Source organism: Sus scrofa, unplaced genomic scaffold (genome assembly GCF_000003025.6).
Source record: "Sus scrofa isolate TJ Tabasco breed Duroc unplaced genomic scaffold, Sscrofa11.1 Contig988, whole genome shotgun sequence".
Lineage (NCBI taxonomy): Eukaryota > Metazoa > Chordata > Mammalia > Artiodactyla > Suidae > Sus > Sus scrofa.
Genome location: NW_018085366.1, coordinates 1 through 23,985, shown reverse-complemented (window position 1 = coordinate 23,985; position 23,985 = coordinate 1). Strand labels below are relative to the sequence as shown.

At 36.5% G+C, this 23,985-nt stretch overlaps 2 pseudogenes; one reads left to right on the top strand and one right to left on the bottom strand.

Annotated features, from left to right (window-relative positions):
* Positions 1-8,541: 8,541 nt before the first annotated feature.
* Positions 8,542-9,509, bottom strand: LOC100156214 (annotated as a pseudogene).
* Positions 9,510-10,426: 917 nt separating this feature from the next.
* Positions 10,427-22,049, top strand: LOC100522084 (annotated as a pseudogene).
* Positions 22,050-23,985: the final 1,936 nt, after the last annotated feature.

Genomic DNA, 23,985 nt, shown 5'->3' with positions numbered 1-23,985 from the left:
ACTCTGAAAACTTAACGTAACTATTTAAAATTTCCAAAATATTTTATGAATAATTTCCCTTGCTGTCTTATCAAGAGTTTTGCTATAGTATATAAAAAATGAAATTAAGACTATATCCAATAATTGACTTGTTGCTGTAACAAAAAAAATTATATGATGAGTTTATAAATTAATGAATATTTTTAAATTTTTATATTGTTTCTGGTTAATATAGTCCATCTATAGAAAGAAAATCTGAGTTTGAAAATTATATTTTATAATGAGATTATATTATAGTTGATTTATAATTTAGTTCCCTGTGCTACACAGTAGGACCTCATCACTTATCCACTCTAAATGTAATAGTTTGCATCTACTAATCCCAAACTCCTAGCCCATCCCCTGGGCCACCACAAGTCTGTTCTCTAAGTCTCCGAGTCTGTTTCAGTTTTTTTAATAAGTTCATTTGTGCCATACTTTAGATTGCACATATAAGTGATATCATTTTTAAAAGTATGATTTTAAGAGAGCATTTGGGTATTTTGCTTTCTGTTTAAGAGAAGTACCAGAAAACAGTCTTTATGTTTCTGTGGTCTTGACTGTTGTAAGCATTCAATAAGAAAAAGATATAAACATTTTCCACAGTGCTTAAAAAAAAGAAAAAGAAATATATATGCTGATTTTAGGTAATTTTCAGAGTCCATACTCATTCTCAGTGATATGAAACCAATGCAAAACATTTTGTCAGATTATCATAGACCATAAGGCACAAATTATGCGTGGAGGATTAAAAGGGAGAAATGACATTAATTAATCTCTGTAGGATTCTGGTAAATTGAGTATTTTATTTGAGAAGAGTGTGAATTAGAATAGATTATAAACTATTAAATTATCATGGACAGAGCTTCAAGTGGAGTAGAGTTCTAGACACTGGTATTTGTTTATTATTAAATATGATTTATTTATTTTCCCATTCTTTTCATCTTCATAAGCTATTAGGAAAAAATAAACACTTCAAGAGTGAGAACACACCAGTGACTTATAATATGATGATACCACTGAGGTTGGGGTAGAACAGGGCCTAGGTTATCAAAATGCCAGAAGAAGCTGTTCATTCTCATCTAATCGAGATAAATGTTAATACATAAGATTTGAAAGAATAGATCAAATTATAAGGATATATCAAAAATAACCCTATCATTTGTATTCTAAGGTATTGCTTGGTCATTTAGAAGCTTATTGGGTTCACAGGTTGACTAGATCCCACAAGGGCAGTTTACAAGAATTAATCATTTGTTTAAAGTGATCTTGGTTTTCCCTGATCCAAAGATAAAAGTCAGAATGTCAGTGGCATGTAGGGAAACATCTCTTGGGTTAAATATGAGTGGAAAAATGAAAGATTTGAAACTCCCCCAATTACAGAAAGGAAAGAAGGAAAAATATTGAGCTTACTTCCCCTTGTACATACTCAGATTTTGGAAATCACTTTCGTATACCTGACAAAATAAAAAGACATACAACGTTAGTAAGTATTCACAGTCAAGACCCATAATAATCATCCCCAAAAATGTGTGCATCTCCAATATCATATCTGTTTAATGTCTCATTGCTAAGACTTCTACTCAAATGTGCACTTCTCCCCTAAGAGCATTTCATTTTGGAGTTGTCAATCATGTCCTTTTCACCAACACTCACTATCTTCCCAAGAGGTAAAACAAGGCTATGAGAAAAGAAAAGGAACAATATCAGATCTTTAGAAATCTGTATTTTGGTAGGTTTCTCTGACTATTCTGCTCTAGAGCTAATTCTTTTCATGATTTCCCTCACATTTTATCTGTTTCCTCTCCTGGGAAATATAAATATTTTCTTGCTTTCAACTCTAAATTTTCAGTTCCTCAAACCAATGTTGTGTCAGGGAGTCACCTTTTCATTACTAGAAGTGTGTCTTACCATAGGCTCCATTCACTCAATGTTATATAGTCGTATCTGGGGTGCAGATAAAGGTCATAACCTATCTAGGTTTGCCATCAAGCACTGGAAAAGGTGAAATGTATTCACCTGGCTGTCAAGACATATGACAAGTAAGCTGCAGTCTGGAAAACCTTGTACTAAATGGCATCATGTACTTACAAATTTGGTAATGGTCATATTGGACCCAAGGTCCAGATGCTGCACTACTGTGTAGACACTATGACCCTTAAGGCTTTTGTCTTCACAACCCTTATCATTGGGTCTCATTCTCTCATCTCTCATAGGTACATTGCATGTGATAACTTGACCTTAACCTTGTTTAGCATTGGTATTACTTCTTCTTAAATGTTCAATATAGTACTAGTGTAGATACATAAGCCTGTAGGTTTTTAACTAACTCAGGAGCTGGAGAAAAGAAAACCTTCAACATCTGTATTTCCTGATCATGTATTTCTCCTATGCTACCCCAAGTTAGGTGATGATGGGATGATGATGATGATTGATAGACAGATAGACAGACAGACAGACAGACAGACAGACAGCAATGTATCAGATTATAGGTATAAATATCTCTCCAGCAAACAAAATTTTATTGCTAAAACTAGGGCAAGTTCCTTACTCTCTTCTGTGTAATTGCCACCTTCACCAATACCTTGAGAAACAAGGATGTCTGTGAAAATAAAGCTTAAGAAGGTTGTGTCTATTTTGAGAATTATTTTTTAAGTCTATATAATATATATATACATATATATGTATTATATATATACATATATATATATACATATATATACATATATATATATTCCCAGATGTAATATAATAAAGATGGTTCTGGTACTGACAAATCAAAAAGGCCCTTATTGGGGCAAGTAATGAGTTGCTTATCACAAGGAATATACAATAGCATAGTATTCCTAAGCTGTTTGTCCCCCATGCCTTCTTCCAAGACTATAAATCACCCATTGATCAATAAGGCCTTCTAGTTCTGGAGATTACAATGACCTGCACGTGTTACAAACTTGCCTTTACTGTACACTAGAATTTTCCATTCTCAAGACAAATTCTTTAGTTTTCCCTGGCAGCCTGGCTCCCACCCCTGGGGTTGGGGATACAACTCCACACGTCATGTCATCTACCTGCAGCTACAGCAGCCAGCTGCAAGCAAGGAGACTAATCATTGCCCAGGATGATCCAACGACAACCCAAGGAATGGAATATTTGAATCAAACACTTCAAGAAAAGTTATTTTGCAGATGAGATTAAGATGGCCAAATAGAAGGACTGGAGTTCAACTTCTCTCCTAAAAACAACAAAATTAAAACCCAATGCTGAACAACCTTCAACCAAATGGACTGGAAACTTTCAAAAAGATATCCTACTCCAGAAGACAAATAGGAGGCCACATCAAGAAGTAGGAGGGGCGATTACATGATATAAACAACCCCACACCTCCCAGGTGGGAAGCCCACAGACTGGAAAGTAACTGTATCACAGAGACTCACCTACAGGAGTGAGAGTTCTGAGCCCCACATCAAATCCCCAGGCCTAGGGATCAGGCACTGGGAGAAAGAGCCCCTGGAGCATCTGGCATTGAAGGCCAGTGGGGCCTGTGTGCAGGAGCTCCATGGGACTGGGGGAAATGGAGACCCTGTTCTTGAAAAACTCACACAGACTTTCATGTGCACTGGGTCCCAGGGCAAAGCAAAGGCTCCATAGGAATATGGGTCAGACCTGACTGCAGTTCTTGGAGGATCTCCCGGGAAAACAGGGGTGACTGTGGCTCATTGTGGGGAAGGACATTGGAAGCAAAGCTCTTGGGAATATCCATCAGCATGTGTTTCTCTGGTGGTGGCCATTTTGGGAAAACCTGACCCCGCCCATCAGCGCCGAGAAGCCCCAGGCCAAACAACAATCCAAGTGGGATCACAGCCCACCCATCAGTAAACAGGCTGCCTAAAGAGCCCAGGCACACAGCCACGTCTAATCTCACCCAGGGACAAAGCCCTATCCAGCTGGTGCGCAGCCCTATCCACCAGTGGGCAGGCACCTATCCCTCCCATCAGGAAGCCGAGAGCAAGCCCCTGGACCAACTTCAGCCACAAGGGAGGCAGACACAGAAATAAGAGAAGTTAAAACTGTATTATCGGAGTTCCCATCGTGGCGCGGTGGTTAACGAATCCGACTAGGAACCATGAGGTTGCGGGTTCAGTCCCTGCCCTTGCTCAGTGGGTTAACGATCCGGCGTTGCCATGAGCTGTGGTGTAGGTTGTAGATGCGGCTTGGATCCCGCATTGCTGTGGCTCTGGCATAGGCTGGCAGTTGCGGCTCCGATTGGACCCCTGGCCTGGGAACCTCCATATGCCGCGGGAGTGGCCCAAGAAATGGCAAAAAGACAAAAAAACAAACAAACAAAAAAACTGTATTATCTGCAAAAAGGGCACCACACCAAAAACCTATAAAAATGAAAAGACAGAGAACTGTAACTCAGATAAGGGAGAAAGAAAAAAACCTCAGAAAAAACAAACTCTTTAAACTTGTGTGAACAACAGAAAAGCTACATAGAAAATAGAAATGATGTACAATAGTCAAATATTTATAGATTTATAAGAAATTATCACTTTTACTAGAATCTTTATTCTCTCATATCTGTTTTTTGTCATTCTTTTATGATAACACCAACTGTGCCACTCCCTTCAGTCAAAGAAATCACAAAGGAAATTAGAAAGTCTTTGAGGAGTTCCGTCGTGGCGCAGTGGTTAACGAATCCGACTAGGAACCATGAGGTTGCGGGTTCGGTCCCTGCTCTTGCTCAGTGGGTTAACGATCCAGCGTTGCCGTGAGCTGTGGTGTAGGTTGCAGACGCGGCTCGGATCCCACGTTGCTGTGACTCTGGCGTAGGCCGGTGGCTACAGTTCCGATTCGACCCCTAGCCTGGGACCCTCCATATGCCGTGGGAGCGGCCCCAAAGAAATAGCAAAAAGACAAAAAAAAAAAAGTCTTTGAAACAAAGTGAAAATTAAAATAGAAAATGTCAAAATATGTGAGATGCAGCTAAATCAGTGCTTAAAGAAAAATGTATAGATTTAAATGCTTATTTTAAACAAAGGGAAATGATCTAATATCAATGACAGAAGCTTTTACCTTAAAAGGCTAAAAAAGGAAGATGATGTTAAACTAAAATTTAGCAAAGGAAAGGGAATGGTAAATATAAAAGTAGATCTGTGAAATACAAAGTTATTGAAAATAAAATATGAAACTGACAAATCTCTATCTAGACTGATTCACACAAAAGTGTGGGAGATATAAACTACTAGATCAGAAATAAAATGGAGGTCAGTAGGAATCCTACAAACATTAAGAGGACAATAATGGAATATTATGAATAATAAAGTTGATGACAAAGGTGAAATCAGTAGATTCTTTGAAAGATACAAATAATCAAAACAGATTCTTAAAGAAACAGAAAAATCTTAATACTTTTATAACAATGAAAGTAATTGAAGTTTTAATCTAAAATGGTCCCACAAAAAGAACTATGGACTTATATATCCACAAGAGTATTATATTGAACATTTAAGAAGAAGTAATACCAATGCTAAACAAACTCTTTCAGAAAATAGAGAAGGGAATATTACCCAAGTCATGTAATAAATCCAGCATTAAGTTGGTACAGAAACTAGACACATACATCACAAGAAAAGAAAAATACTGTTTAATATTGCTCATGATTATAGACACTAAAACTCTTACCAAAAAAAGATTAGCAAATGAAGTCCAGAATGGCCTTAAAAGAACAATATATTATATCAAGAGGTTTTTTTCCCTCAGGAGACAAGGTTATTTTAACTTACGAAAATTAACCAATGAAATTTACTGTATTAATTGAATAAAGAAGAAAAGCTATCAGATCATCTCACAAAATGCAGAAAAAGTGTTGGACAGAATTTTCATACCCTTGCATGATAAACCTCAGAAAAGCAAGAAAAAAATGCAACTTCCTAAACCTGGTAGAGGACACAGATAAAGCATAGCTAATATACTTATTAGTAAAAGACAATACTTTCCCCTTAAGATTAGGGCAAGCATTTTGGCTCCCAGTTCTTCCATTCAACATTAAGCTGGAAATCACAGCCAGTGCAACAGAGTAACATAGCAATATAAAAGAAATAACAGTTGGAGAGAGAGAAATAAAAGTCCTTATTTATGAATGACATGATCATGTACTCAGAAAATCTTTAAAAATCTATTAAAAGTCTACCAGAAATAAAATGCATATTTAGCAGTCACAGGATACAAGGTCAATATACAAAGATCAATTGTACTTCTATGTCATTCACAATGGCATTCGAAAACATTAAATACTTAGGGATGAATTTTGCCAAATATGTACAAAATCTGTATAATAAAAACATCAATCCTTCTGAGAGAAACTAAAAAGATGTAAATAAATAGAGATATATACTGGGTTCCTAAATCAGAAGACTCAATATCACCAAGATGTCAGCTCTTTCCAAATTGGTATACAAATTCGATGCAACCACAATCAAAATGCCAGCATGCTTTTTTGTAGAAACAATGCATATTTCATTAAAGTTAAAACTTGCTCTTTGGAGTTCCCGTCGTGGCGCAGTGGTTAAAGAATCCGACTAGGAACCATGAGGTTGCAGGTTCGGTCCCTGCTCTTCCTCAGTGGGTTAACAATCCGGCGTTGCCGTGAGCTGTGGTGTAGGTTGCAGACGCGGCTCGGATCCTGCGTTGCTGTGGCTCTGGCGTAGGCCGGTGGCTACAGCTCCGATTCAACCCCTAGCCTGGGGACCTCCATATGCCGCGGGAGCGGCCCAAGAAATAGCAACAACAACAGCAACAAAAAAGACAAAAGACAAAAAAAAAAAAAAAAAAAAAAAAAAAAAAACTTGCTCTTTGAAAGACACTATTAGAAAATAAAAGCATACCACAGACTGGAAGAAGATATTTATAAAACATTTATCTGACATAGGACTTGAGTCAAGAATATGTAAATGCCACTTAGAATTCAATAAGAAGAAGACATCCATGTATAAAAATGGGTAAGTTTTTAAGACATCCATTAGATGAATCAAGTTGTTTTCAGAGCCTGGTATTAACTGCTTCAGATATTTGATCCTCTAACATTATTTAACATGATTGTTCCCAGTTTACAAGTTCTCATGAATTAGCAGTCTATAAATCACAATGTTAGAAATTGTTCCCACTATCCATATACTTCTAACTACCTTGAAAAAGTTGAGGGAGAAGAGAAGCCTATATCTGCTGTATTAATTGAGAATCTCTCATAGCTGTGATTTTTTTGGTCATTATCTACCATAAGGAATGGTAACTTTAAAAAATATGGTCCAATTTTCTGTTTTACATTAAAAAAAAAAAGCTCATGCTACACAGCAAAGACTAATGATATTTAAAAAGAAAAGCTTTAAGGTACCTTAAATTTAAACGATATCGTCATTAACTAACTCAACTAAAGGAAATTAAACTTGTTCTGTTTGTTTGGTTTTATTTCATGTAATGAGATTACCTTCCTGCAGAAATTACCATCTGGTATTTATTTTCAAGGTTTTGGCCAAACTTCTTTTGTTTTAGATTTTTTTAAAGATACATTAATTTATTAGCATTGTGCCCATTGGAAACTAAGTCCTATACAGATACTTCATTTTCTATCTTAACACTGTCATTTCCACCACTAGAAAGTGAGTTCTATTCAGGAAAAATTCATCTATGTTACCAAGCCAACAATCTTGAAGATATTTAGCCAATGAATTGAATGAATGAACGAATGAATAAGTAGATAAATAAAGGAATGGATGAATGAATGAACCATTTAGAACAGGCAATTCTTTATAATATATATATATAGACCCACAGAACAAAACACTCATGTAATATAGTATCTTGGAAAAAGTGTGTTTCAGCCAAATAATTTTTACCATTTAGGTAAATGTAATGGCTATTAATGACCAAAAACTCCATTAGCCGAAGTCTTTGCTGTATGCCCCTCTCTTTCTATAGATACTAATATTTGCTCTATAAATTAGCGTATTAATTTTAAAACCCACTGCCTAATCTCTATAGACACTAAATATTGAATAGATTAAAGTGGTACACATCAAAAAGTTTATCTCTAGATAATAGTCCAGAATTAACCAATTGGTTAATTGGTTAACCAATTGGTTAATTCTTTTATTTAAAAGAACAACAAATTTGGAGCAGAACTTTTCTTCTAAACTTGCTGGGTTATAGATCAAAAATAAGTCTCAGAGTTCCCAATGTGACTCAGTGGTTAACAAATCTGACTAGGAACCATGAGGTTGCGGATTTGATCCCTGGCCTTGCTCAGTGGGTTAAGGATCTGGCATCGCCGTGAGCTGTGGTGTGGGTCGCAGACACGGTTTGGATCCCACGTTGCTGTGGCTCTGGTGTAGGCTGGCAACTGCAGCTCCATTTGGACCCCTAGCCTGGGAATCTCCATGTGCTGCAGGTGCGGCCATAGGAAAGACCAAAAAAAAAAAAGTCTCAAAGGACCAGAAGAACCCTCCAAGACAGATAATACTCTTCAAACAAAAGCTGCTAAACAGGTGATCCATCACATCTCCCTCTCCCACCTCATTAATCTTTTAACTGCCCCCTTTACATCTTTGTTTCTCAAGGTATAGATTAGAGGGTTGAGGCTAGGTGTGACAACAGTATAAAAGAGGGCAATGAACTTTCCTTGATCTTGAGAACCTCTTGTTGGGGGCTGGAGATATATGCACATGACTGGAATGAAAAACAGGGATACAACCAGAAGATGGGCTCCACATGACCCAAAGACTTTCTGAAGTCCAGCTGTTGACTGCATCCTCAGCACAGCATGGGCAATCACACCATAGGAGCTGAGAATGAGAATAAGTGGTATGATCACAAAAATGGAGCTCATGACCATGAGGGTCAGCTCATTAGCACGGGTATCAACACAAGACAGTCGCAGCAGTGCTGCAACTTCACAGAAGAAATGATCCACCTGACGATGTCCACACAGGGGTACCCAGGAGGTAAATGAGGAGTGAAGTGCTGAGGTGGTAAAGCCACTTGCCCAAGAAGCCACAGCCAACAGATAGCAGAAACGAGGGTGCATGAGGACAGTGTAATGCAAGGGTCTACATACAGCTGCATAACGGTCATAGGACATCACCACCAGTGGCATACACTCAGCAGTTCCCAATGCAAGAACAAAATAGAGTTGAATCATGCACCCGACATAAGAAATGTTTTTCTCTGGGCCCCAGAGGTTGACCAGCAACTGGGGGATGGAGCTGGTGGTATAGCAGAGATCCAGAAAAGACAGGTTTGAGAGGAAGAAGTACATGGGAGTGTGGAGATGGGAGTCCAAGTATGACAAGATAATGATGAACAGGTTGCCTATCAATGTCATCAAGTAGAACATCAAAATAACTACAAAGAGAACTAACTCAAGGTGAGGCCAATTAGAAAAACCCAGTAGAACAAAGTAATCTTGAGAACTTGCATTTTTTTCCTTCATCATTCATTTTTTTCCAATACCTGAGGAAAGAAGCACATAAACTGAAGGATGCCCCACTCATTGTCAAACCCCTGAAAACTGATTGGGGAAAAAAATCTATGCCATTTCCAAATACTGCAATATGACGGTAGGATTTTTATGGTTTTGTTTTGAAGTTTCATTCAGACATTTGCCCTGTTGTAGATACAATCAATAACTTCTCAAGCTAATGAGTTCCTTTGTGCATCCATAAGTTAGCATTTGGATAAATGATTAAAGATATCCCATATTTTTTCATTTTAAAAAAAAACTTTTTTTACAAAAAGAAAATCTTTGTCCTCCTTTCCCTAATGTTCAGATTATTTCCAATTTTGTGATTACACAGAAAGAAATATCTCCAGTTTTAATCATCTTACACAAAGCTGAGAGAATTTACCATGAGATGAAAAACAATTCAGTAGTAACTTTAAAATGTCGATGTTGGAGTTCCCGTCGTGGCGCAGTGGTTAACGAATCCGACTAGGAACCATGAGGTTGCGGAATCGATCCCTGCCCTTGCTGAGTGGGTTAACGATCCGGCGTTGCCATGAGCTGTGGTGTAGGTTGCAGACGGGCTCGGATCCTGCATTGCTGTGGCTCTGGCATAGGCTGGCAGCTACAGCTCCAATTAGACCTAGCCTGGGAAACTCCATATGCCGCGGGAGCAGCCCAAAAAATGGTAAAAAGACAAAAAAAAAAAAAAATGTCGATGTTGAATGAAAAAGTCAATTTCAGTTGAATATGTTTATAGAAAGGATGAAATATTCTTATTTATTTATGTTGTCAGCTTATTCTCAGACAAAAATAACATGAAATACAAGTATAAAGGCACATGCATGCACACACCAACTTATTAATATTCACAATAATGAGCTAATATGAATCTCATTGCATGAGTATCAACGCATGATAATCACAGCAGTGCTGAAACTTCACAGAAGTGGTCCACTGGACAATGTCCACACAATGGCACCCAGAAGGTAAAGGAGGAATGAAGTGCTGAGGTGGTAAAGCCACATACTCAAGTGGCCTTTATGGAAACAAAGAAACAAAAACAACTGATAGTCTTGATTAATTAACTGAGAAGTGAAATAGATTGGAGAATTCAGTGATAAAATGCTTCCAAACATAAATGAGAAGACAACTTTTTTTGGAAGACAAAAAAAAAAAAAGGGACAGTCAAAGAAAAGGTTTAGGAAGGAGCAAGAAAGGGAAAGTGTTTGGATCAGGAAAGACAGGAGGAACTCTGATTGTGGTACTTGAAAGTACATATATCACAAGGTTATGAGATCTGGAAAATAAGGCTAAAAGGTAGTTTCCACAAAATTTCTTAGAATAAGAGCTAAGAAATTAAATTCTAAGCCATAATTTACAATTACATCATATGTCTTTAGGTCTACGATTTGAAATGAGAGAATCTGAATAGAAAATCCACTAATTTTTAACAGACAAAGACATGGGAGTTCCCTGTTGTGGCTCAGTGGAAAAGAACCCAGCTAGTATCCATAAGGAACAGGATTTTATCCCTGGCCCTGCTCAGTGGGTTAAGGATCTGGCATTGCTGTGAGCTGTGGTGTAGGTCACAGATGCGGCTCAGATCTGGGATTGTTGTGGCTATGACGTAGGTCAGCAGCTGTAGCTCTGATTTGACCCCTAGCCTGGGAACTTCCACACACCATGGTGCTGCCCTAAAAAGCAAAAAAATAAATAAATAAATAAATAAATAAGGGACAATGACATGAATATCACATAAAATCCAAATACAAGGTCATCTTGTGGTGGTTCTTTTGTAAAAATAATATTAATAATAATAAAGTTAAGAAATTCAAATGTTTACTAATAGTTTGATTTTCAGTTGCTTATTTTCTCTGTGCATTATCCATCTTTCATAGAAAAAATAAACACTTTTATTATATAGTTATTGCTGCAAGTCACAGTAATCCACCATTTAAATATTCCCAAACAGCTTTGCCCTGCCACTTCTGCTCCTCTCACATTCTCTAATTGAATAGGACAAAAGACAAATTCAACCCAAACAGATTCACCTCCAATCTTTTGAGGGACTTTTTTTACTGGCTTAAAAAAACCAGAGGTGTCTGATTGGTTGAGTTACAAGCTGGAGACCCAGGAACATTGAAGTTGGCTAAGACTGATTTAGGCAGGCATAGAGGTATCTATATACCATTTGATGTTATTGGTATTGTCAATGACTATCAGCTTTTCAAGGTATGACAGAAAAATTCTAATGGATTTTTAAATTCTCCTAGAATAAGGATTAATACATCATAAGATATTTGAATTCAAATGCTATGGGTACTTTTTCTGATGCAGACATAGTTTTCCTCCCTTATAAAGCTGCCTTAATTTCATATTATATTAATTAAAAGGAAGTAGCAGCTTTGTGGTACTTTTATTACCTGTCTTTCAGAATTTTTCTAAAAGTAAAAAGGGATAAGAGGTAAGGGACAGAAAAAATACAGAATTCAGGAAGATAAAACTTCAAAGGTTTGTGGTTTGATTTTCTTCTTAGTGGAAAAGAGGTAAATGAAGACCCTATCAAAGGTAGACTTTATAAACCATGGAATAAAATATTTTCTTTCTTCCATTAAGTCATTACTGGGAAAGCAGATGGCTTGGCACTTTCTTCTCACCCCCATTGTTACTAATAGACATTTTTCTAAGTCTTGTCCTATTCGTTCCTTTATAGTAAATCTGGTTTAGTGCTCCATCAACTTCTTTCAATACTGACCTCCCTGTGTTTGTCCACCTTCTCTATCATTCTCTTCCTGTCTATGCCCTCATCATGTACAAACTAATATGAAGCTCTCTGGTTGTCATGTGACCTAAGAACATTAACCTAATTGCCCTCATAGTCCATCTTTGCTAATGTACATAATCTATCAAAAGTAGTCTGAAAATAATTATGATTATCATTGCCACAGAAGAGAGAGCCTAGGTTTATCCAAAAGATTTCCTTTTAGCAGAACATGGGAACTCTTTAGGGCATTTAAGGTATCAGGGGATGCACCCCTTACTCCAGAGCAAATGGGGCTTTTACAGGAACAAAAAGAGTAATATGACTTTCTTTTCTTGACTGGGGCCATTGGGAGGATAAATCCCAGGGTTGCAGTTAATGCCCTTCAAGGAGCTTTCCTGGTTAAATTGGTGTAATAGTCACAAGGAAAAACTCTTCACAGAAATGCATTCAGCGTAATCATGAGCTCATACTAAAATGACAATAAATTTTTCACCAACAAACAAAACACTAGCAAGTTGAATCCAACAATACATTATGTTGGATTCACATACACTATGTTCAAGTAGAATTTATCTCAGGGATGCAAGGATTTTTCAATATCTATAAATCAATCAGTGTGATATATACCATATAAACAAATTGAAAACAAACATATGATCATCTCAATAGATGCAGAAAAACTTCTGATAAAATTCAACATCCATTTATGATTTAAAAAAAAAACTCTCTATAAAAGAGGACATAGAGGGAACATACCTCAACATAATAAAGCCCATATATAACAAACCCACAGCTAAAATCATACTTGATGATGAAAAACATGAAAGCATTTCCTCTAAGATCAGAAACCAAATAAGGATGTCCACTCTTGCCACTTTTATTCAATATAGTTTTGGAAGTTCTAGCCACAGCAATCAGAAAAGAAAAAGAAATAAGAGGAATCCAAACCATAAAGGAAGAAGTAAAGCAGTCACTATTTGCAGATGACATGATATCATGTATAGAAAATCCTAAAGATACCACAAGAAAACTACTTGAGCTCATTGATGAATTTAGTAAAGTTATAGGAAACAAAATTAATACACATAAATCCCTTACATTTCTATAAACTAACAATGAAAGAGCAGAAAGAGAAATTAAGGAAACAATCTCACTTACCATCACATTGAAAAGAATAAAATACCTAGGAACAAACCACCTGAAGAGGAAAAAGACCTGTACTTGGAAAACTACAAGACAATAATGAAAGAAAATGAAGACAAAAAAAATAGATGGAAAGATATAACAGGTTCTTGGATTAGAAGAAAAAATATTATTAAAATGACCATACTACCCAAAGCAATCAAAAGATTCAATGAAATCTCTATTCAAAATATCAATGACATTTTTCACAGAACCAGAACAAATAATTTTAAAATCTGTATGGGGAGTTCCCATTGAATCTGACTAGGAACCATGAGGTTGCGGGTTCGATCCCTGGCCTCATTTAGTAGGTTAAGGATCTGGTGTTGCCGTGAATTGTGGTGTAGGTCGCAGATGCGGCTCAGATCCCGTTTTGCTGTGGCTCTGGTGTAGGCCAGCAGCAACAGCTCCGATCAGACCCCTAGCCTGGGAACCTCCATATGCTATGAGTGTGGCCCTAAAAGGACAAAAGACTAAAAATAAATTAATTAATTTAAAAAATAACGATTAAAAAAAATGAAATCTGTATGGAAACACGAAAGACTCTGAATAGCCAAAACAATCTTGAGAAAAAAAGAAGACAGCTGGAGGAATCATCGTCGCTGATTTCAGACTACACTACAAAGCTACAGTAATCAAAACAGTATAGTACTGGCACAAAAACAGACACATGGATCCATGGAACAGGAGACCCCAGAAATAAACCCACACACTATGGTCAATTCATCCACAACAGAGGAGACAAGAACATACAATGGAGAAAAGACAGTTTCTTCAGAAAGTGGTGCTAAGAATACTGAAGAGCTATGTGTAAAAGAAGGAAATTAGGACATTCTGAGGAGTTCCTGCCCTGGCACAGTGGGTTAAGGATCCAGTGTTGCCACAGCTGTGATATAGATGGCAGCCGTGCCCTAGCCAAGAAATTTCCACAGGCTATGGGTGTGGCAAAAAAATTCTCTAACACCATATACAAAAATAAACTCATAATGGATAAAAGACCTAAATGTAAGACCAGATACTAAAAAATTCCTAAAGGAAAACTTAGGCAGAACACTCTTTGACAAAATCACAATAATATCTTTTTGGATTCATAAAAGCAGATGAATGTGATTCAGTGTGATAGTACTAGGAGGTAAGCCTTCAGGAGGTGACTAGGTCATAAGGACAGAGCCCTCAAGAATGGAAATAGTGCTCTTCTAAAAGACTCCACAGAGCTCGCTTGCCCCTTCTGCCCAGAGAGGACACAACAATAAGACTGCATCTATAAACTAGGAAAGTAGACCATCACCAGACACCAAATCTGCCAGCATCTTGATCTTGGCTTTCCCAGCTTCTAAAATTATAAGAAATAATTGTTGGGAGTTTCCCAAGTCGTGGCACAGCAGAAATGAATCCGATTAGGAACCATGAGGTTGTGGGTTCGATTCCTGGCCTCACTCAGTGGGTTAAGGATCCAGCATTGACGTGAGCTTTAGATTGCAGATGAGGCTCAGATCTGGCTTTGCTGTGGCTGTGACATAGGCCAGCAGCTGTAGCTCCAATTAGACCCCTAGCCTGGGAACCTCCATATGCCACAGGTGTGGCCCTTAAAAGACAAAAGACAAAATAATAATAATAATAATAATAATAATAATAATAATAATTGTTGGTTTAAGTCCCCAGTCACAATATTTTTGTTATAGCAGCCCAAAGAGACTAAGACAATACATTTTTAAAAAGCAAAATGTATAGTAAGGGCTATTAAAGAAAAAATATGAAAACATGATAGAGAAGACTGGGGTGGAGAGGATCTTAGTTTAGATTAGAAAATCAAGGAAGCTCTCATTGAATAGATGATAGCTGAGAAACAAAGTGAAAATAAAGAACACAACTTGGGACAATGTTACTGGTAAGTGGGACAGTGCAAAAACCTTTTAAATGCTTGCATTCCTAGAGAGACACAGGGGTGAAGAGAATGGAAGAAGTTTGGTCGGATAAAAGGGGCTAGGTCATGATAAGGAGTCTGAATCTTATTCTAAGTGTGTAAAGATTCTTAAAAGATTTCAAAAAAGTAAATGGAAAAAAATAAAAATTTTAAGAACACTTTTAGCTGTCAAATGGAAAATGGATTGAAAAGGAATAAAGTTAGAGGAGGGAAACAAGTTTGGAGGCCATTGGATGATGTCGGGGGTAGAGAATGGCTCATTGTTGGCAGTAGCCGTAAATAAGGAGAGAAGAGGTAAACCTTGAAATAGGTAAAATTTTCAAGGTGAGGGCAAGGGAGTAATTAAGGATGACCTTAGGTTTCTGGCCAGTAATAGGTAGATATTTGTCCCATTTACTATGCTTAGGAAGAATGAAGAGAGAGCAGATTTGGCACAATGGGAATCGAGAGTTTTATTTTTGCCATGTTTAGATCAATATTTTTGCTAAACATCCAAAAATGAATGAAGTTTGGCAGTTGGAACTACCAGTTTGATGCTCAATGGAGAAGACTGGGAATACAAATTTGAAAGCCATCAAAATGTAGGTAGCATTTAAAGCCTTGTAACTATATGATAGTGTCCAATGGGGCAGCATAAACAGAGAATACTAGAATCCCTGGTGAGGGCATAGGAGCCTCAGACTCTATCTTTCTAAAATTTCCAAATACTCCAGTTATTGTGAAATGCAGCCAAACAATGAGGTGCTGCTAATAATTCGCTGTAAATGTCTCCTAAAAGTTAAGGACTAAAGCAAGCAAGAAAAAAAAAAGGTAAATAAAAAGGAAATAGAAGAACACCTCTTGATTTAGTCAAAGGGTTCAAAAAGACATTATATTGTATGTCTAGGGCAAAATCACCTGCTTCACAATCTGAATTTACCCATCCCTGGAAAAACACTGGGAAATTTTCCAAAAATTAAAGAATCTAGATGATTGCTCTGTAATGTTTCCAGAGAGCCAACCCATGGAATATACTTATAGAATAAGGATCAAGGGACTAGGGAATCACAGTGCAGTAATGTAATTAAAGCAAATATACATACACGAAAATTTATATACATTTTTGTTTTTTAATTTCTTAAACAAAAAATAAATATTTTTCACAATTGGACTTAAATTATAAAATTCAATTCCAACTTTAAAGAAATTTTTAAAAAGAAAAAAGAAAGCTATAGAAAACTAAAGGCAAATAGAAAAAATACAAGAATGAAATTGAGATCTTTAAATCAAAGTGGATATTGTCAAGTTTCCATATGTTTAGAATTTTGCTAGACCAAAAAATGTCATTGATTTAAGTTTCTTACTATCTTTATAAATAAATAAATAATATTTACACTATACGTATACAGTTCTAAAAGTATGGTTGAAAAAGGGAAAATGTTGGAGTTCCTGGTGGCTCAACGGGTTAAGGATCAGGCATTGTCACTGCTGTGGCTCTAATTACTGCTATGGCGCAGGTTCAATCCCTGGCCTGGGAACTTCCACATGCCAAGTGTGCTGCCAAAAAAAAAAAAAAAAAAAAAAGAGGAGAGGTGTTTACCATATATCTTGTCAAATATCAGTATGAGCTCTACCAAAAGTGATAAAAATGATTATTTTTACAGCATACACACCTCTTGAATTGATTGAAATAGTAATAGCTAACACTTGTTTGAATGCTTACTATGTGTTAACCAGTATTATACTGTTTTATGTATATTAAATTTATTTAATCCTCATACTAACTGCTTAAAGTATGTATTATTATCCCTCTCTTATAGATAAGAAATCTGATGCTCCAAAAAGTTAAATAATTTTCCCAAGTTCACACGGCTGATAACTGAAACCACAGGATCTCAGTTCAGAAAGTCTGGCTCCATCTACTTTACACCACACTATGTTTCAAATATAGAATACAAAAATTATTACCATACTGAAGCAGATAGTTAAAATTGTTTTATGACTCAGAGATGAGACTTGCAACATTTAAACATGTACATATCATAAGGCAATCAATTTGTGCTTCTGTATTTTATTAATTATTGGTGGAATGTAATTTTAACTCAAGGGAGTCTTGGGACCATAAGCCAACTCATAAAACTCTTCTGAGTACTACTCACTCTAAAACTGGGGGGTTTAAACACTGACCTCTAAGACACAAACAGAATTAGTTGTTACAGATACTGAAGTGTTTGAATTACTAATCACAGTCATCAAGACAAAGCCACATTAGGACTGTATAAAAGTCTAAATCTTATGATCCTCAACTTATTATTTAGGGATTTGCAGATTGAATATCTTTCATAAAATTACTATTCAACCTCAGGCATCAGATATCTTTTTTATACGCTCCAGTAACTTTTTAAATGATACGCTCCAGCAACTTTTTTCCAAATCAATATGTACTATCAATGGTAGGATTATTTTATAGAAATAACACATACTATAATTTGAGTATTGGAAATGCACACTCTAACAGAAAAGTTTATTTGTAACATATTCACTACTAGAGAAAAATGTCTAAAAGACATTTTCCTCATTCCCTATCTTATGCTTTTCTGTCAGTGAATAACTTTTGCATCTATTAAATTTCTCTTAGTGAAATATCAGAATATCTTCTAATTCTCCAGCTGTTTCATTTACAGGCTTTTTTTCTGTGGCACTCTACTGAAATCAATGGGATGTAGTCTGGATGGCTTTGAAACCTTTCTTGAGGTCTGGGTTTTCAGGCAACATTGGGAAATTTGTTTTATTCTTATTTTGAATTAATGGTTGCTTTTCAATATTTCACTGGGACCAAGACTATTTGCAAGCTGATTTAAAGTCAGAACAAGTAGTAAGAATTTCTGACACGTTTCCTCCCCTTCCTCGAAGTCACATGTTCAAGAAGGAGGAGTCCAGTCGAGAATCTATATTTTAACACACATCAGGAAAAAAACAGAACTCGCAGTGGTGCTGCAGGAAAAAAAAAGGAGAAAGCTGCAGCCCCGGAGAGCAAATGCTTAACCAGGATCTGGTTTCCACAGAGTGGGCTCCACACGGGTCAAAAAGTACAACATCAGGGAAACGCTCTCTGGATCACAGTAATGTTACTCTTTAATATCTCTTGGAAAATAGTGTGTCTAAGTTGGTAAAACAATTTGTGGGACGTAAAAGAAAGAGAATTTGGAACTACAAAGACTAAGGATCCTGCTGACTTTCAGGACGTTTAGAACAAATAAATATTGTAAACCTCTGAAGAGAAATTCTCTTTATCTCCATTATGGAGGAAAGATTAAATTTATTCTCTTGGAGTTCCCGTCGTGGCTCAGTGGTTAACGAATCCGACTAGGAACCATGAGGTTGCGGGTTCGGTCCCTGCCCTTGCTCAGTGGGTTAACGATCCGGCGTTGCCGTGAACTGTGGTGTAGGTCGCAGATGCGGCTCAGATCCCGCGTTGCTGTGGCTCTGGCGTAGGCCAGTGGCTACAGCTCCGATTCGACCCCTAGCCTGGGAACCTCCATAAGCCATGGGAGCGGCCCAAGAAAATGGCAAAAAGACAAAAAAAAATTTATTCTCTATTGTAAGTAGAGGGCATGATGCTATTACTTTTTTGAGGTATCGCTGGTGTACAATATTACATGTTTCACGTATATGGCATAGTGATTTACATTTTTAAAAGTTATAATCCTAATGTTATTTATTGATTTGTGATTTCAGACATTTTGATTCAGCATTTTTTTCCTTTTTTTTCTTTTTATTTCTCCTTTTTTTTTTTTTCTTTTCTTTCTCTAGTGAAATTTCAGAGAAATCATCTGGATTTGTTTTTTTTTTGGCTGCACCTGAGGTATATGGAAGTTCCCAGGCTAGGGGTCAAATCAGAGTTGCAGTCTACATCACAACCACAGCAATGCGAGATCCAAGCCACATCTGTGACCCATGCCACAGCCTGCAGCAATGCCAGATTCTTCCTTAACCCACTGAGCAAGACCAGGGATCAAACCCACATCCTCATGGATATCAGTCAGATTTTTAACAAGCTGAGCCACAACGGGAACTCCTTGATTCAGCATTTTTAAAAAGAGAGAAATGTAGATTAAATTGAAAATGAAGGCTTGAAATGTAATATTTTATTCATGAAGACTGAAGAGCTAGAAAGAATTCACATTTTTGATCCATTTCTAAATCTCACAATGAGCATGAAAATTACGGGGAGATTTCCTATGGGAGATTTTTAATAGATGGGTATTTTCCCTTCCCAAATTAATCTTTCGAGGCTACAATAATAATTGAAATAGTTAAGAAATTAATTGTATGGTATTGTCTTTAATTTTAAAAGAATTTTCATTTTTGCATTCATATAATTTTAACTGAAGTTCTGTCTTATTCAGAGGTTACATAAAACATATGCCTATCAAAATAAGTAATCATTAATTATTAATTCACCCCCTGCTCAGACAATATATAATTCTAATGGTGTATAAAAGCTTGTAATACATTTCAGAAAGTTAATTTTTTCTAACTATCCAACTTGGTCAATGGCAGAACCTAGACTCAAATAATTCTTGGGAAGCTAGTTCTGAGGAAATCACCAAACGGCTCTCTCAAAACAACTGTCTCAGCCATACCACTTAGTCTTATAAATGTATCCACTTATGAATCATGGCCATAGTTTGAAGCAATTTCTTCATAATATTCAGGAAATAGATTGAAATGGTATAACAAACAGTAAGCACAACTTTGGTACTATACAGAGAGAAAGTGTCACCAGTTTGATATTTAAATTTAATTTTCATTCATATATTTTTCTCTAAGTTTTCTATCTTTTTATTCAACTTTATTTGTAGAGCTGTTTCAGGTTTACAACAAAATTGAGAGAAAGGTACAGATATTTCCCATTTATGCCCTCCCTATACACATGTAGAGTCTTCCTCATTATCAACAACACTCACCAGAATGGTACTTTTTTGGATTAGCATAGTGATGGAGGACATATTTTTAAGTGAGAGGATGGTTAACAAATATGTTTGAATTCAAATGTACCAGTTTGGGTGATAAACTAGGTACTGAGTTGAGAAAGATAAAGGTACCAAGGAATCATGCCAGATCTACTACATAATATATCAGAAAGTCAAAGGTGTAAATCAAATTGGTAAATAACTAATGGAAAAGAGGACTAATCCTTCATTCCAACAAAAGCCAAATAATTAGATGTAATAAGTGAATTCACTAACTCAGTTAAAGAATAATATTCCCACATCAAGTAGCTGAGTTTTATGGATAATCACACAATCACACTATTTTAGAAAAAGTTCTAGTCCAAACTTCCAGACTGACATATGAGAAAATTCAGACCCTAAGTTTAAGAGCTAGGTCTGAATTTAAGAGGTAAGGTCATCTAGATAAAAATATAATATTAAATTTATTACTTTAAAAGAACCTACAAATACCAGACTTACTTGGCCATAATTTTTACTTGTACCATTAATTTTTTCAATTATTTGTATAAATTCTCTACCTTGTTTACTTCTGTATCTCATCAAATTTTTACTCTATGTTGACACATTCCTTCTCCTTCTTCTCCTCCTCCTCCTCTTCCTCCACCTACTCTTCCTCCTACCCTCTCCTCCCTCTCCTTCTCCAACCCCAAAATCAGTTTAGGATTTGGGCACTGAAGGACTATGGCCAAAGAAACTCTACTTCTCTGCATGATTTCATTCTGCTGGGCTTCTCTGACCATCCCAAACTGGAGATGGCCTGTCAGGAGTTGTCGCCACCTTCTACTTGATCACACTGGTCGGTAACACAGCCATCATTCTTGCGTCTCTCCTGGACTCCCACCTCCACACACCAATGTACTTCTTCCTCCGGAATTTATCTTTCCTAGACCTATGTTTCACAACCAGCATCGTCCCTCAGATGCTGGTTAACTTGTGGGGGCCTCATAAGACCATCAGCTATGGGGCTGTGTCATTCAGCTCTATGTTTATATGTGGTTGGGCTCCATCGAGTGCCTTCTCCTAGCTGTTATGTCCTACGATCGTTTCACAGCTATTTGTAAGCCCCTCCATTATTTGGTAATCATGAACCCACATTTATGTCTCAAGATGATTATCATGGTCTGGAGCATTAGTTTGGCCAATTCTGTTGTACTGTGTACACTCACTCTGAATCTGCCTAGATGTGGAAACAACCTTCTGGATCATTTCTTGTGTGAGTTGCCAGCTATGCTCAAGATAGCTTGTATAGACACCACAGCAGTTGAATTGTCTGTTTTTGCTTTAGGCATTGCCATTGTCCTTACACCACTCATCCTTATTCTTATATCCTATGGCTACATTGCCAAAGCTGTGCTGAGAATGAAGTCAACGGCAGGCCAGCGGAAAGCAATCAATACCTGTGGATCTCATCTCACCGTGGTGTCTATCTTCTACGGAGCTATTATCTACCTATACCTACAACCAGGTAACAGTGCCTCCAAAGATCAGGGTAAGTTTCTCACCCTCTTTTACACCATCATCACACCAAGTCTCAACCCTCTCATTTACACTTTAAGGAATAAAGACATGAAGGAGGCACTGAAGAAGCTGATGAGAGTTGATCACAAATCTACTAAATCAAAAAGGACCTGGAAGTCATAGAAAAAATTAATGTGATGGAGGCAATAATAAGGTTATCTAACTTTCGTTTTTACTGAGGCAAGTAATCCCTAGATCACAGAGATCGATTTATGTAATAATTCTTATATGCAAACACTTTGTGGATGCAAACAATATAACCACCCTACCTTTTCTGGCGTCTAATCATGACATCAATATCATTATCTTGAGTAATGGCTCTAAGTTACTTAAGCCTATCTACCTCTTTATCATGATACACAGGAGTGAGAAGGCACAAATTAAAGGATTTTAAAGGTGACAAAAAAAGGCTTACTCATTTCTCATTCATTCATGAAAGATTTATTTCATCATTGTCTCAATCCCAATGGAAAGAAATATGACATTGGAGGTGAGTTAGGCTTTTGACATAAATCTACATGGAATTTACAGAAATTTTGAGGGATTGTACTAATATGTGTATGTAGTGGAATTTCATAAAATAAATGTTTTCATTGTCCTATATCATGGTATAATGTTTATATTTTTATGGGAAAATGTGATGATGAATAAAACTTTGGTATTTTTCCATGATCTAAAACCTATCTCTAAAAGACGGCTTTGTTTAATAATTGTAATCCTTATTAATAATTATAATCTGGATGGATTTGGAACTTTGGATACATTGTTGGACTTTAAAAGTAAAAGAAAAGGTAATATTTTCTCCTCTATCACATTACAATTCTTGAAATGTAAAGAAAGGAGGAGTCTTTGGATAATTTTCACTTCCCAGTCTGAACGACAATAATGACTCACATAAAAACATGTTTAATTTGATAAAGAATAGTGTCGACGTTCTTATGGTCCACATAATACCTTTTTAGAGTTGCCTTCAGAAACAGCTCACATCCCACAAAAAAAGGTTCACAGAGAGTATAAGTTCTGTGCTAAGTCTGCTCTTAACTTAGTACCATCTATAATTAATAGGGCTAGAAAATACATTAAGACTTTGCTATCTTCAATTATCCAAGAACAAAATACACAATAGTAATGGACTCAGGAGAAAATTACAGGTTATGCTCATCATTGTTTGTTTTCTTGCTTACACTTACTTTTATTCTCTTTCCAGTCTTTGCATTTGGGTTGCAAATTGAACCAAAATTTCAATACTTAACCTCCCTTTTATTTCTCACAATTAATGGTATATACTTGGAATTTACATTAAATTACAATAAATCCTTTCAGACACTGAACTTCTATAAGCTAATCAGGACTTCCATAATTTAGTTAGCCTGATATCCACTGTGGAATAATATGTCGCTTGAAAAATGTAAGTGTAATAGTAAGAGTAATAGTAATTAAATCTAATTTTCTCCTTGAGGAAAGGTTACTTTCCTAACTGAGTCTCACATCAACATCCATGAGAGTTTACCACAGATGCTCTAGCTCATCTAACTTAAATGCTCTACTAGCACAGTGTCATATTCTTGCAGAATAGAAAGATTAATGAGGGGGAAAAACTGTATGATACAAACACATTAGACTAGGATCAAAACCAGTCATTGAACCTCAATTTCTCTCCACTTGAGAAAAATTACTTAATTTGTTCCAAGCCTTGTGTGTTTAATTTAAATGGATATTAAAGTGATCTCCCTATTTCCTGCATTCTTTCAATGTTGCCTAAACTTAGCTTCACAATCTTTGTCTCTACACAGAACCTAATACCGTAAGTGGATATCTCCGTGTCGCTCAAGGCAAGCAAATGATGAATCTGATTGACAGAATTAATTGCGTGCTTCCTGATCTCTGTATCATAAGTTTAAATGTGAAACTATATATGCAAGCAAAAGTAACACCATTTTATCTATTTGAAAAAACAACATTGCATAATATAATTAGAATCTACCCCGCAACGACTTAACCATACGTGCTAAATTATTTGCACAGGCAAAAAGTACAAAGGCTCTCAGAAAAGTAATGGATAAGTCTGATTAGGAGGAAACGGAAA